The 12,047-nt window shown below is 38.1% G+C and overlaps 1 protein-coding gene across 9 annotated transcripts in view; it reads left to right on the forward strand.

Moving 5' to 3' along the window:
- The window catches only part of brsk2b (BR serine/threonine kinase 2b), a 162,523-nt gene that overhangs the window by 13,410 nt on the left and 137,066 nt on the right, over positions 1-12,047 (forward strand). The window lies entirely within an intron of this gene.

A 12,047-nucleotide genomic window follows, 5' to 3' on the forward strand; every position in this document is an offset into this window, starting at 1 on the left:
AAGGAACTTGGTCTTCGCATATGACAGTTTGGTTTTGCGGCTCGCTTTGCTTCTGCCTAATGCCGTTAATCCCGATTTGTCAGACAACGGGATGTGGTTGCACTTGCAGGTGCCACTGCTGAATCCATTTGCCTCGTACAAGAGCTAGAATTGAATTTTAGACATCAGGGTACAGGTGGCCCTCAGATGCTGCTGCTGCTGCTGATGATTGGACAGTTTTGGTGCATCCGTAGTGCACCATGCGTTCAACCTAATTCCCTCTGCAGTCCGGTGGTGCTGAAATATAGTGCTGAAGTTTGAGGTGGGCTATAAAGGAAACTAGTCTTGCTTTAGTTCTGCTAGAGGCCACTGAAAGGCTGTTTGCTGATTCGAGCTGTTGTACTTAGCAATACCATAATCATGTAGGTTTTTATGACCACACAATAAATTCAAAAAGGTTATTCTTATGTTAATGTCTGCTTATTGCTGAGAATGGCTGCATGACATGGGAGTGTGAATGAATTATTGATCTGGCGGCATTTTTTTTTTTTGTGCTCAATGTTCTGTGGCAGTTGGCTTCTTCTTGTGTGGCTTCAGTAGAGAACAGTTACTGAGTCGATATCCCCGACCAGACATATCCAAGTCAGGGGCCTGCAGCTATTATGCAACACATGAACCGCAACTGTTAGAGTATAGATTGACTGCATTTTGAAAATCATGGAGGCTAGAGTTGATAGTCAGGTCTTCATGCTCTCATGTTTCCTGTTAAGAGTAACCAGAAAAGGCTGCAATGTAACACTGATATACAGTTAGATGAATAGGCAGCTTCAAAAATGTTGCACTTGGTTTTTAATTATTAAAGGAATAGTTCATTTTAAAATGAAAATTACCCCAAGCCATCCTAGGTGTATATGACTTTCTTCTTTCTGATGAACACGAGTTATATTAATAAATAAACTGAAGCATCCAAGCTTTATAATGGCAGCAAATGGGACCAACAAGTATGAAGCTGAAGAAAGTGCCTCCATCCATCATAAACTTATGATGGCCACATGGCTCCGGAGGGTTAATAAAGGCCTTGTGAAGCGAAGTGATGTGTTTGTATAAACTTACGAAAAAGTGTAAATGACGTCGTTTCAGTTACGCTTTTTCCGTAGGTTGAATACGGAAGGCGTAAATTGTAGTGTAAGCTTTTGAACTGCGAGATGTGTTACACTTTCTTCCTAAGTTTCTTCCCAGCTTGTTAAATATAGATATTTTTATAGTGAACTGATCCTTTAAAGACCTCATGAAATCACAATTGCATTGTCGTGGCCTTTAGTTTGTAGCTTTGAAGCCATTTATATAATGTCATTTCATGGTAAATTTCACTTTCAACAAATAATGTACACTTTTTTTTTCATGTTTCTTCTTGTGTCCAAATATACTAAAGCAAAGCGGTACATCAGATTTTATGAGTATGATGTCTGAATAAACAGTATTTATGAAATAATTGGCAAATTATGTGTGGATGATGTATTGTTTTTGCTGAGATTTTGAAGTGTGCAGTTAGTACAGACACTTTGCTGTCCCATAAGTCCGTGGCTGCTGAGTAGTTGTCAGATTTGAAAAATTGTGAAGTGTGAGGCTGGTGGATCTTTTCAAGTATAGTATATGATATTAGATACCAGGAAAGTTGTTACTTGATGTTAAACACCCAACAAATTATTTTTGTGGTTGCTGTTAATATGTCACAAGTCAAATAAAATACAGGTCCAAGCCAAGGACAGTGCCAGCATGGTGGGTGTAGTATATCTAGAAATGTATTCATGTAAAAACCTGCATACTTAAATAATGCACTTCATCAAAGGTTGAGAACTTCTTCATCAAATTTAGTATGTACTCTGACAGATATTTGGATGCAACTTCTCTCTTCTGGGAAAAAAAAAATAAAAATAAAAATTGATGACTCATCTTGGACTCTTGGGCGAGTCTAAATGACTTTGTCCAGTAAGAATCTCCACAAACACCTACGTCTGCCTAGCAACAGCAATTAGCAGGTCATTGTCCATAGCTGTTAGGTAAACTAAAAGCTATTGCCTATTCAAAAATAAACACAAACCACTTCAATATTCAATTTCAATAATAAATATTGTATGTTGTCCCAGGGGAAAATAAACTGCAAATAATCAAGCCATTAAATGGGGTCTTAAAGTGAAAGTACACTCAGAAATGAAAATTCTGTCATCATTTACGCACCCTCCTCATTCCACATCTCTATGACTCTCCTTCTTGTAATAAGATAAGATATTAAGATATTTATCTATTTTTTTTTCTTATAATAATAATATTAAAAAAATATTTTCAGAAATGTCTCAGTGTTTTTTCCCCATACATTTGGAGTCAATGGTCACCAAAACAGTTTGGTTCCCAACATTCTTCAAAATATCATCTTTTGTGTTCTGCAGTAGTAAGAAAGTCCTAAAGATGTGGAACGACATGATGGTGAGCAAATGATGACAGAATTTTCATTTTTGAGTGAACTATCACTTTAATACCCCATTAAATGTCTTGTTTAATTTCCTCAGACAACATTTCCCATTATAACAGAAAGTTAGGGCAGTTTTTCAGTCTTTTTTGGGTGAACTATATCTTTAACAAGGCATCAGCAGAATTATAGACAGATTTCCCAATTAACCAAACAATAGTAAGTTGCAATATGCAACCAGTGCTAGAAATATGTCTATATGAAATAATGACTGTAAATACATGTATTGCTTGTTGTTCAATAGAAGAGATGGCTCACACTGTTCATTTACGAATAGAATGTTTTGTCGGCAATTAAACTATTGGCACCATTTCTTAAAATAAATCCTTGTGTAGCCTGTGGTTAGAAGAGCGAAGGGTATTCCTGCTTGTTCTGCTGCCGTTGGCATGGCTGCTGAGAGAATGCTGCACAATGCACGCCGCTTCTCAGTGCTGCCGTGCAGAGGAGAGCCCATATGTCATGAGAGAGGCTCACACATAGAAAGAGGAGCTTGGGGGAGGGGTGGGGATAGATGGGAAGGGGGTGGGTTTGGGGATGAGGGAGAGAGAGTTCTCAGAGCTAAAGCGGGACCCCCATGGGAAACAGTAAAAAGGACGCTCTAGTTTAATTTACCCCCTCCCTCACCTCCCCAAATCAAAACGGATGTACGTGCCTGTATTTTTGCCTACCCTGTTTCTTTGTGATGCTTCAGCCATCGCACGTAGCGTCCTCGCTTCTTGAGTCAGTTAAAAGTAGGCAGAGGAAGATTACAGGACATCACTGGCTGAGACAGATTGGACTGTGATAGTGGTTACTGAAAAACAATAACGTTACAGCAATACCAGCTAGGGGTGTAACAATATATTCATGTCACGATTTGGTACGATACACCTATACCGATCTCACAATACAATACTCTCACAACACTTTAAACGAAGCCTAAATAGAGTTAAAATGGTAGTTTTTTAATTATTATTATTTCTAAGACATATGATAAACAAAAGTACTGTTTATTAAAATGCTAAATTTGGTATCAGGAATGGACTTGAATAGGCTTGGACTTGGTCCTTCTCTCAGCTGCATAGGGCAGTGGGGGCAACAGAATAAATATTCATGATTCTGCTTGGCTAAAAATAGAAGAATTGTTAGACACATATGCTTGCACTCTGTCCCTGACTACATAGTTTTAAAAAGTTTAAAATATTGAGTTTTTTAAAATAACATATTTTATTTCTAATGTATTAATAATAATGAATAAACATGGATCTCAAATATATGACCTTCTGGGTTTTCCATATTTGATGCTAAATCAAATCTTTCAAAACTTCCATTTTGGTGAACTATACACAATACATTATCGCTATCCACTACACTGCTGCATTTTTTTTGTCACAGTATATCATGTATTGTGATAATATATTGTTACACCCTTAATACCTGCTTTGTGAGACTCATGCAGTTACTGTGTTTTTTTTTTTTCTGCTAATTCGTTCTGTTCGTATCCCCTCTACTCTACTTATTCCTTACTCTTCTCCTTCCTTCACTCTGTCATGGTGTCCCAAAGGAGGCCTGTTAATGAAGCGGCGAAGTACTTGAATCACGAACACTGTCACGGGCAGAAACAGTGCCCGCTTGCTGGGTCAGGGTTAGACGGCGTGTTCAGGCAGGCTCCATGCAGAGTGGTGTTAGAGCCCCAGGCCTGCACCGCACCTCCAGCATGGACATGGAGATAATCAAGCTATATATACACACTACCTCAGGGCCAGTGAGTGTCTGTAACTGGTGCTAGGCGCATATGAAGAGCTGCGGGCAGAACCACATAAAGTATGGTCATTTTGCTGCAGTGCACGTATAGGGTTTGTTTCACTCAAAGGTATTCCTCGTATGAGATGCCACTGCTTTTCTTTGCCAGGATGAAGTTTAGAAAAAAATAGTATTAGCACTAGGCCTATGCAATGACACTTTAACCCTTAAATGCATGTATAGCTGCTTTTCCACTGTTGTTCTAAAGGTGGGAGTGCTAGTGCGTTCCAGGGCCAGTCGCATTTCCACTGTCACTTCCGGGGCTTGAACGGGCCTCGTCGGGCTTCCTCAGGGATTCCTCGGGGCCAACGGCCAAGGTTTTTTGGCCCACTGAATACCTTGTTCCAAAGCGGGCCAGCTCGGGCTTGAGGGAGTGATTATGAACAAAGGTGGAGTTTATCTGAGACGGCAGCGCAGCGGATGATTTCATACCTAACCAGCTAACATCAGCATTAAAGACTTTTAAAATCATTTTAGCTCAAAACTCACTTTCAGACTGCAGCGAGTCAGTGTTTGAAATAACTTCTGTTTGTGATCCGATGTGGATTCTGATCACAGTATAAGGCAGACCTATTTATATGCGATGCAAAAGACTATGCACACTAACCATTACCATAGTAAACATGGTAAATACGACCGCTTGAAGAAATCAGACATCAAGAAATCATATAGGCTATCACAATGGTGTATTTATTTTATCTGTCAGTATGTCTCGTCTCCTACCGGACCGTCTGATATATTTAGCTCTGTGTTTGTCAAAAAATAAATAAAGCAATGTATCACATATTATTGTAAAACTGTTGTAAAACATCAATGGTTGGGTTTTAAATCTTCAAGTAAACAACTTTCTGGTAAAACTTCCATTTTTTGGAGAATTGATGGTTTTGTGAGAGGCGTGTTACGGGCGGGTTTTAGTGAAGCTCTGTGGAGCTTCTGGACCGTCGGTGGAAATGCAGCATGGTTTTGGGCTCTGTGCTACAGGTCCAAGGCTATTGGCCGAGCCCGGCCCATTGAAAGCCTTGGCTCGCACTGGCCCAACAGTGGGAAAGCGGCTAATGTTTCGCCAGTCATTATTACATAAGATCTATATCTAACATGGATTGTTACCTTTTGGAACTTTTGGACTTTTGTCCCGGGTCGATAAAGACCCAAGTTATGTGTTTAAGGGTTAAGGTGAAGTGAGTCAGTGCCAATAAATGCCTACTGTGTCTGTTTGGAATGTGCAAACATAGATTTGTTTATATGCTTTTGAAAAAAAAAAACAAAAACCTATGAATGGCTTACTTGGTATGGGAGACATTTTTCTTTTTAAGCCATGGTCATATATTATGGAATTTAGAAAATGCAAATTATGCATACTGTTTGTCCATACAGTGATAATCAGTGTCCAAAACAACATTGGTCCCCACTGACTTTCAATTTATGGACCAAAAAAACAAACAAGCAACACTGAGACATTCTTTTGAACTGTAACTTTAAATACAATGGCTTGTAACATCAAAATGGAGCTATACTATCCAGTATATTACTGACTACTATTACAGTATATTACTTACTACTATTAGTTTCCTTGACTAAGAGGGTGAAGTTATTGTTTAAAATGATATAGTTAGGAGGGGAAAATCAATCAAACTTCAGGGAACCTCTTCTTCATCACCACAAAGGTTGTTTTGTTTTTAGCCTGAAAGCCTGTTTGAAATGTCAGCTGTTGACTGTCTTGCTGGGCTGACTTTGTGAACAATTTGTCCGTGTGTTTCTGTCTGAGGGGGTTGCAGTCTCCCAGACATATTCCAGCCTTCAGTTGGCTCTCATTTAGTAAGTGCCGGATAGCAGTGGTTGGTTGTCATGGCTGCGCCCCCTTCCCACAAGCCTTTTCTCACAATGGCCATGCTTTCCATCTTAGAGATCAGAGGTAGACAGCAACAGTCCTCGAAGCCCCTCTTTCCCACCCTTGATTTATGTAGATTACATTCAGTCTCTGCTGTTAACACTGTAAGATGTACACAGATGAATCTATGGAGAAATACAAAGCCTTTACGTCATACGCAAGAAATTAATCCTACAGAAAATTGTTGAAGGAATGTGCGCTAGAATGATTGGTAGAGCAGAGCCGATTCCAGTGATGGGCTCTTATACATGGGATTAGATATATTTCTCATTTAAGGCTGGAATGAGCTGCCAACATTTTATTCCTTGTAGTCTAGCAATTATATAAATATATTGTATATTTAGTTATGGTTTATTGCTCATTCTTGTCACTCTTCATTAACTTTCCTTCTACTGAATCTTCTCTTATGAGCCTGAGGAACATTTTAGAGAGATTCCATGCATTCCCTGCCATTGTTGTGTGTTAAACATTTTCAGCTTGAAAAACATAAAATTAGGTGCACTAAAAGTGGTGTTGTCGATTATTATTTTGTTAAATGGGGTTGAGAATGTACTGCACACGGAGAACGAAAACTAAAACTAATCAAAGATTTTTTAAGTAATTGCTGGAACCTACATAGCATTAACCCACTAGCGTAAGGTCATCCATTACCTTCAAGGCAGAACAGGTGGGCTAAACTCCTAATCTGGCCAATTTAACATTATACAATTAATTGTAAATTTGATAGGACTCAGTATTATGTTTAAGTCTGCGTACAAATGTTAAAGTCGGGGTCAAATTGCCCCTAATTGGATTTAATGCAATTAATCAAAAATCACTCAAATCATCTTTTTTTTTTTTTTTTTTTTGTAAAAACAGAAAACCTTTAACGTTAATCCTTTTCATGCATTACAAAAAAATAAATATGAGAATGTATGATTTTTACAACTGTATTTAACAACAATTTTAAAAACAAACATTATTTTTCATTAGCTGTGAATATTTCAAAAATTGTTGTAACTGTTTTTGTAACTTTTTTTAAAAGCATTTTAAACAAAAGGAATGTGCAAAAGCCCTACTCAAACAGTAGAGCGTTGTTCTAGCAGTGCCAAGATCATTGGTTTGATTCCCAGCGAACTGAACACGCCTGAAGTGATAACAATTTACGCCTTCATGCAGTGCAAATTTATATGGATAAATGACCTTAAATGAGGAAAAAGTCACAAAATTTCAAGAAAAAACATCATGGGTTAAAGCAGAACTAAGAACTAACTTTTCTAACCTTCATAAATAGTTTTCTAAGTCCTTACGATGGTTAATTGACTTGTAGTGGTGTGTTTGAGGCGTGCACTAACCCCCTCTGGCACGTCTACGCCAGAATACAGCACTTGCAAGTTGAGCTGCATCGACCCGACACAATCATGCCTCATGTTCACGTTCATGCGAGAATGACAAAATGCTTTACGGTAATTCAAAAACAATGTATATGTTATGACTTTAGAAGACAATTTAGAAAATTACCCACCTCCATCGAGTGTACAGTATTTGCAAATTACCCACCTCCTCTTTCTTGTACTGTATTTGCAAAACTACTGCGCTGGTGAGCGTTGTAGTCGTTGTAGTCCAGAGCTGCGCTTGGAGTATTTATGACAGTGTCATTCACTGAAGGAAACTGTAGGGAGAGCTTCGCAAATCTTACTGAGTTCCGCTTTAACCAGTATTTCCAACACCTTAAAAATGTAAATGTATCTCAACTTAACGAAATTTCATGAAAAGCATTGTTTTTCTTCTCTGTTTACATATTTCTTATTGAATTTGATATTGATAAGCTGTGGCAGGTGGTATAAAAGAGGGAGGGGCATTTACATTCTAGAGAGCATTTGATTGGGCAAAAAAAAATCTGTGTAGTGTAGGATATCATCAATATATTTTGGTCCATTTACCGGAATTGAAAAACTGAACATTTTAATTGCCTACATCTGCTAAAAGTGAAGTTTGTCCATGTTTAGGAATACACTAAAGCTAACATATATAAAATTTAGATTTTTATAGGATTAATGACTAGATTTATAGTGTGTATCTGGTATTTAAATGTCTCAATAGAAGACATTAGAAGACAATAGAAGCTCATCTCCCTTCTATTTTGGTGGTGATTTGTGCAGATGAGATTTAAGCCGTTTCATTTGTGCTACTCATTTTATCTGTGGTGTGGTGCTGTACATTGCATTGTGTAGTTTTGGTGGTCCCCTCCCCCGTTCCCACTGCAGAAAATTGCTCCCCAGTGCCTGATGCAGCTGTGAAGCCTTTTATCAGAGAAACACAGCAGAGACCCTTAACTCCTGGTGTTGTCCCCACCATGTCCCTCTCTCTATCTCCATCACACCATCCCTGACAGCTTTGCTGTCTTGCCATGAATGCTATGTGTGGTTTCTGCTCTTTACACAACCTATGGAGGTTTTAGCTGGAGGGTATTGACAGTCCCAAGGTTGGAGTCACAGGACTGGCAGACAGCTCTAATGTTACTTGATTTGCGACTTACCACGTGAAGAAGCAACTAATCAGAAATGGCACAGCCAGGAGCAATAATTACACAAATAGCATTCTTACTGTACATTGTTGTGTATTTAAGTATCCTGAAATGCTACCAGTACATCTGCAGTGACACAGGAACCAATCAGTGAGTAACTGTTTAACAGATGGACTAATTTTGGGTTTGATTAGGAGAGACGTTTAGCCTGCAGCCTGTGTAAAGTGCTCCCGTGCCTATCTGCAAGTTCAAGCCAAAACGAAGACTACAAGCACAGAATGAGAATACACTGATAGTACACAGTCAGTGTGAGAGAGAGGGAGGGAGAAGGGGCGAAATAAGTGAAAGGTACAGAAATAGATGTGGAGGGAGAGGACAGTTAAAGAGAGAGTTTGAATTGAATAGATTGTAGAGAACTTGAAAGTGTGTGAGAGAGTAAAAATTACAAATCATTTACTATCCCTGGTAACGTTTTAATGAAGTTAGAAACTTTAAAGGGTTATTTTCCCCAAAATTGAAAATTGCCATTATTTATTCACCGATTTCTGTCCTTCCATTGGTCCACCCAACCAAAACTTTAAGGCTTCGAAAAGGTCATAAAGAGATCATAAAGAGATCATTCATGTGAATCAGGTGGTTTTATCCAAGTCTTCTGAAGAGACACATTCACTATATAGGATGAACAGATTTAATTTACGCCTTTATTTCCACATAAACTTTAATGAATGCACATACAATGTAAATTAACAAAACTAATTTATTCTTGGGGGTCAAACAAGCACGTTTGAACTTTTTACCATATTTAATGCGCTCTATGAATGTGCGTTGATTTTTTTGTTTTGTTTTGTTTTTTTTTGATGACAGAATTTTTGAGTGAAATGCAAAAGTATCATAAAAGTGCATACAACATTTGCTAAATTCTAAGTTATCTCCAAGCCATATGACAGCTTTATGTAATGAACGGATCTTCCACTCCAGTGAGCTGTTAACAGTTGCACCTGTATCAATGAGTCAGTGAGTTGAACATGAGAACCAGATCAGTCCAGTTTGTGAACATTTTGTGAACTGGTTCTCTGATTCCTAAAAAAGATCCAACTGAGATCAAGATTGATTCATTGAACAAGAATGATTCCTTTTTATGAAACAGACAACTCAGCTTTCAGTAAATTATGATTTTGATTTGTCATTTTGAAGCCCAACAGTCCTAGGCCTCATTCACACAAGCATAAACATATAGAAAAGAGCGTCCAGGATATTCTTTAGAAGTTTACCTTTAAAAAAAACAAAAAAAAAAACAAAAAAAACAAACTCATTTGTTTTACTGCAAAAAGATACTCAAACATGACCAAAGTCTAAACAAACAATTTAAGCACAGAGCAAACTGAAAATAAAAATTTATAGGACAGAATTACAATACAAATGTATTAATTTATTAAATTCTTTGGGCATTTGTGCCATTGTGCAAGTACTGTATGAATGAAATGAGGTGTCATGTTGTTTTGTACACATGATTGATTTGTAAAGAACCCAGAAGGGTTGAATATCCTGTCCAGATGGTGGGGTTTGGTCAAGCCATGTCATTAGTCAGGTGGTTGCTAATGCTTGGTGGCCCCTTTATTCGTTCATTCATTATCTTTTGTAAATTAGAGGATAGAATTTACAGGTGAAAATGGAAGGTTTTGAGGGAATGAGTGTATGTACACCCAGCTTATAGACTAGCTATTTGCAAATCAGAGTGCTATTTCAGAGAGTATTAATTGTGTGGCAGTACTATGCCTTTTCAACCAATCACTGCCTCTGCAGCACAACCCAGTAATAGCTACACACATCTTTTTCCCTCTGTCTAAGTCAAGTTGAGGGTTTCTATGGAAACCGGGGGAGGCTGTGTGCAATTTTATACATATGTTTTCTGGACGGCTATGCTGCATGGTTCCTCAGCTTTGCCTGGAGGGTCCAGCTATTGATTGTAGCTTCTCTGCCTGAGTTATTAGAATGTGAATGAGGATCTCCCCCATCTCTTAATGTGTGCTGAATAATGCCTTTCAAGGCTGAATTTGAGCTTGGACCTTGTCTGATATTATCTGTAAGCTCATAATTTCACACCTAATGACAGGATCTGGTGTACCAATGGGAATTTCTGAATGCCTGATGGTTCCAGTAGAACTGAACACAGTTTAATGGCTCTTGGTTACCTCTGTCTGTACTTTCAAGTCTACAGTGGCTGGAAGTTTTGCCTTTTAAAGTTTTCAGATATGTTCATACTTTGTGGGACTGTGATAATTTTTCATGTTTATTTTGATGTTCAATCACATGAGAAGTCATTTCAGTGGTCTAATAAAACCCATTTTATTTAACATGTAGCAAGTCACCTCATGGGGGCCATCTGTTAAGATCACATGACAAGCCTATGACTAGTTTTATTATGGTAACCACATCTGTATTGGACACTTTCATTTGAGAAATAAATTGATCACCCCAACTTGTAGCTGTCGGGTCGACAAGGCCTTAAAGGGATAGCCCTTAAATGAAAATTCTCTCGTCATTTACTTAACCTCATGCCGTTCTAAACCTGTATGACTTTTTTTTTTCTTCCATTGACCATAAAAGAAGATATTTTGAAAAATGTCTCAGTGCTTTTGTCCATAAAGTCAGTGGGATCCAGTATTGTTTGTACCACAACAGTCTTCTGGCCAGTGCAACATAAACCTAAAACAATTGAGTGCACCTTTAATTCGTTTAAACCTTAAAGAAGAATGAACAGATTATTCCTAGTGAGGTAGCTTTAGAAGCACCTATATTAATGGCGAAAGTGTTTTCAGAGATTAAATTTAGAAATCAGTGGGAAATCAGAACAAAGGCTGCTTATTTTGACACCAACACAATACAGGAAGAGAGAGACAGAGAGATAGAAGAGTTATTTATAACATAAGCTTTCCTCTCCCACTTTTCTTTGAATGCTTCTCCAAGCAAATGCAGGTTACGGACGTTATTTTTCAATGCTTTCATTAGTTTGCCTGTGGCACTGCCTCATTAATTCTCTGCCTGTCAATGTAGTATGTGTTAATATAGTTGTAATGAAATATTCAGCCGTTTCTCCATGAGGAATGTATGAGCTTTGTTGCTCTACAGGGATCCATCCAACACAGAGTTAAGACACCAAAGCAGTTTTCTACCATTATTACTAATTTGAATGTGACAACTAAATGGGTTAATAGGCATGTTTTGCACATGATCATTGCTGAGGTATATTGGTTTGAAGCAGGATGTTTTCTTCTGGACATTGGAGTCAAATAAATGAATGGCAAGCTTTGGTTGCATCCACAACCAGTCTATCATGAGATGCATCACAGAGCTTGTAGATGCAA

Source organism: Chanodichthys erythropterus, chromosome 11, assembly GCF_024489055.1.
Source record: "Chanodichthys erythropterus isolate Z2021 chromosome 11, ASM2448905v1, whole genome shotgun sequence".
NCBI classification, from domain to species: domain Eukaryota; kingdom Metazoa; phylum Chordata; class Actinopteri; order Cypriniformes; family Xenocyprididae; genus Chanodichthys; species Chanodichthys erythropterus.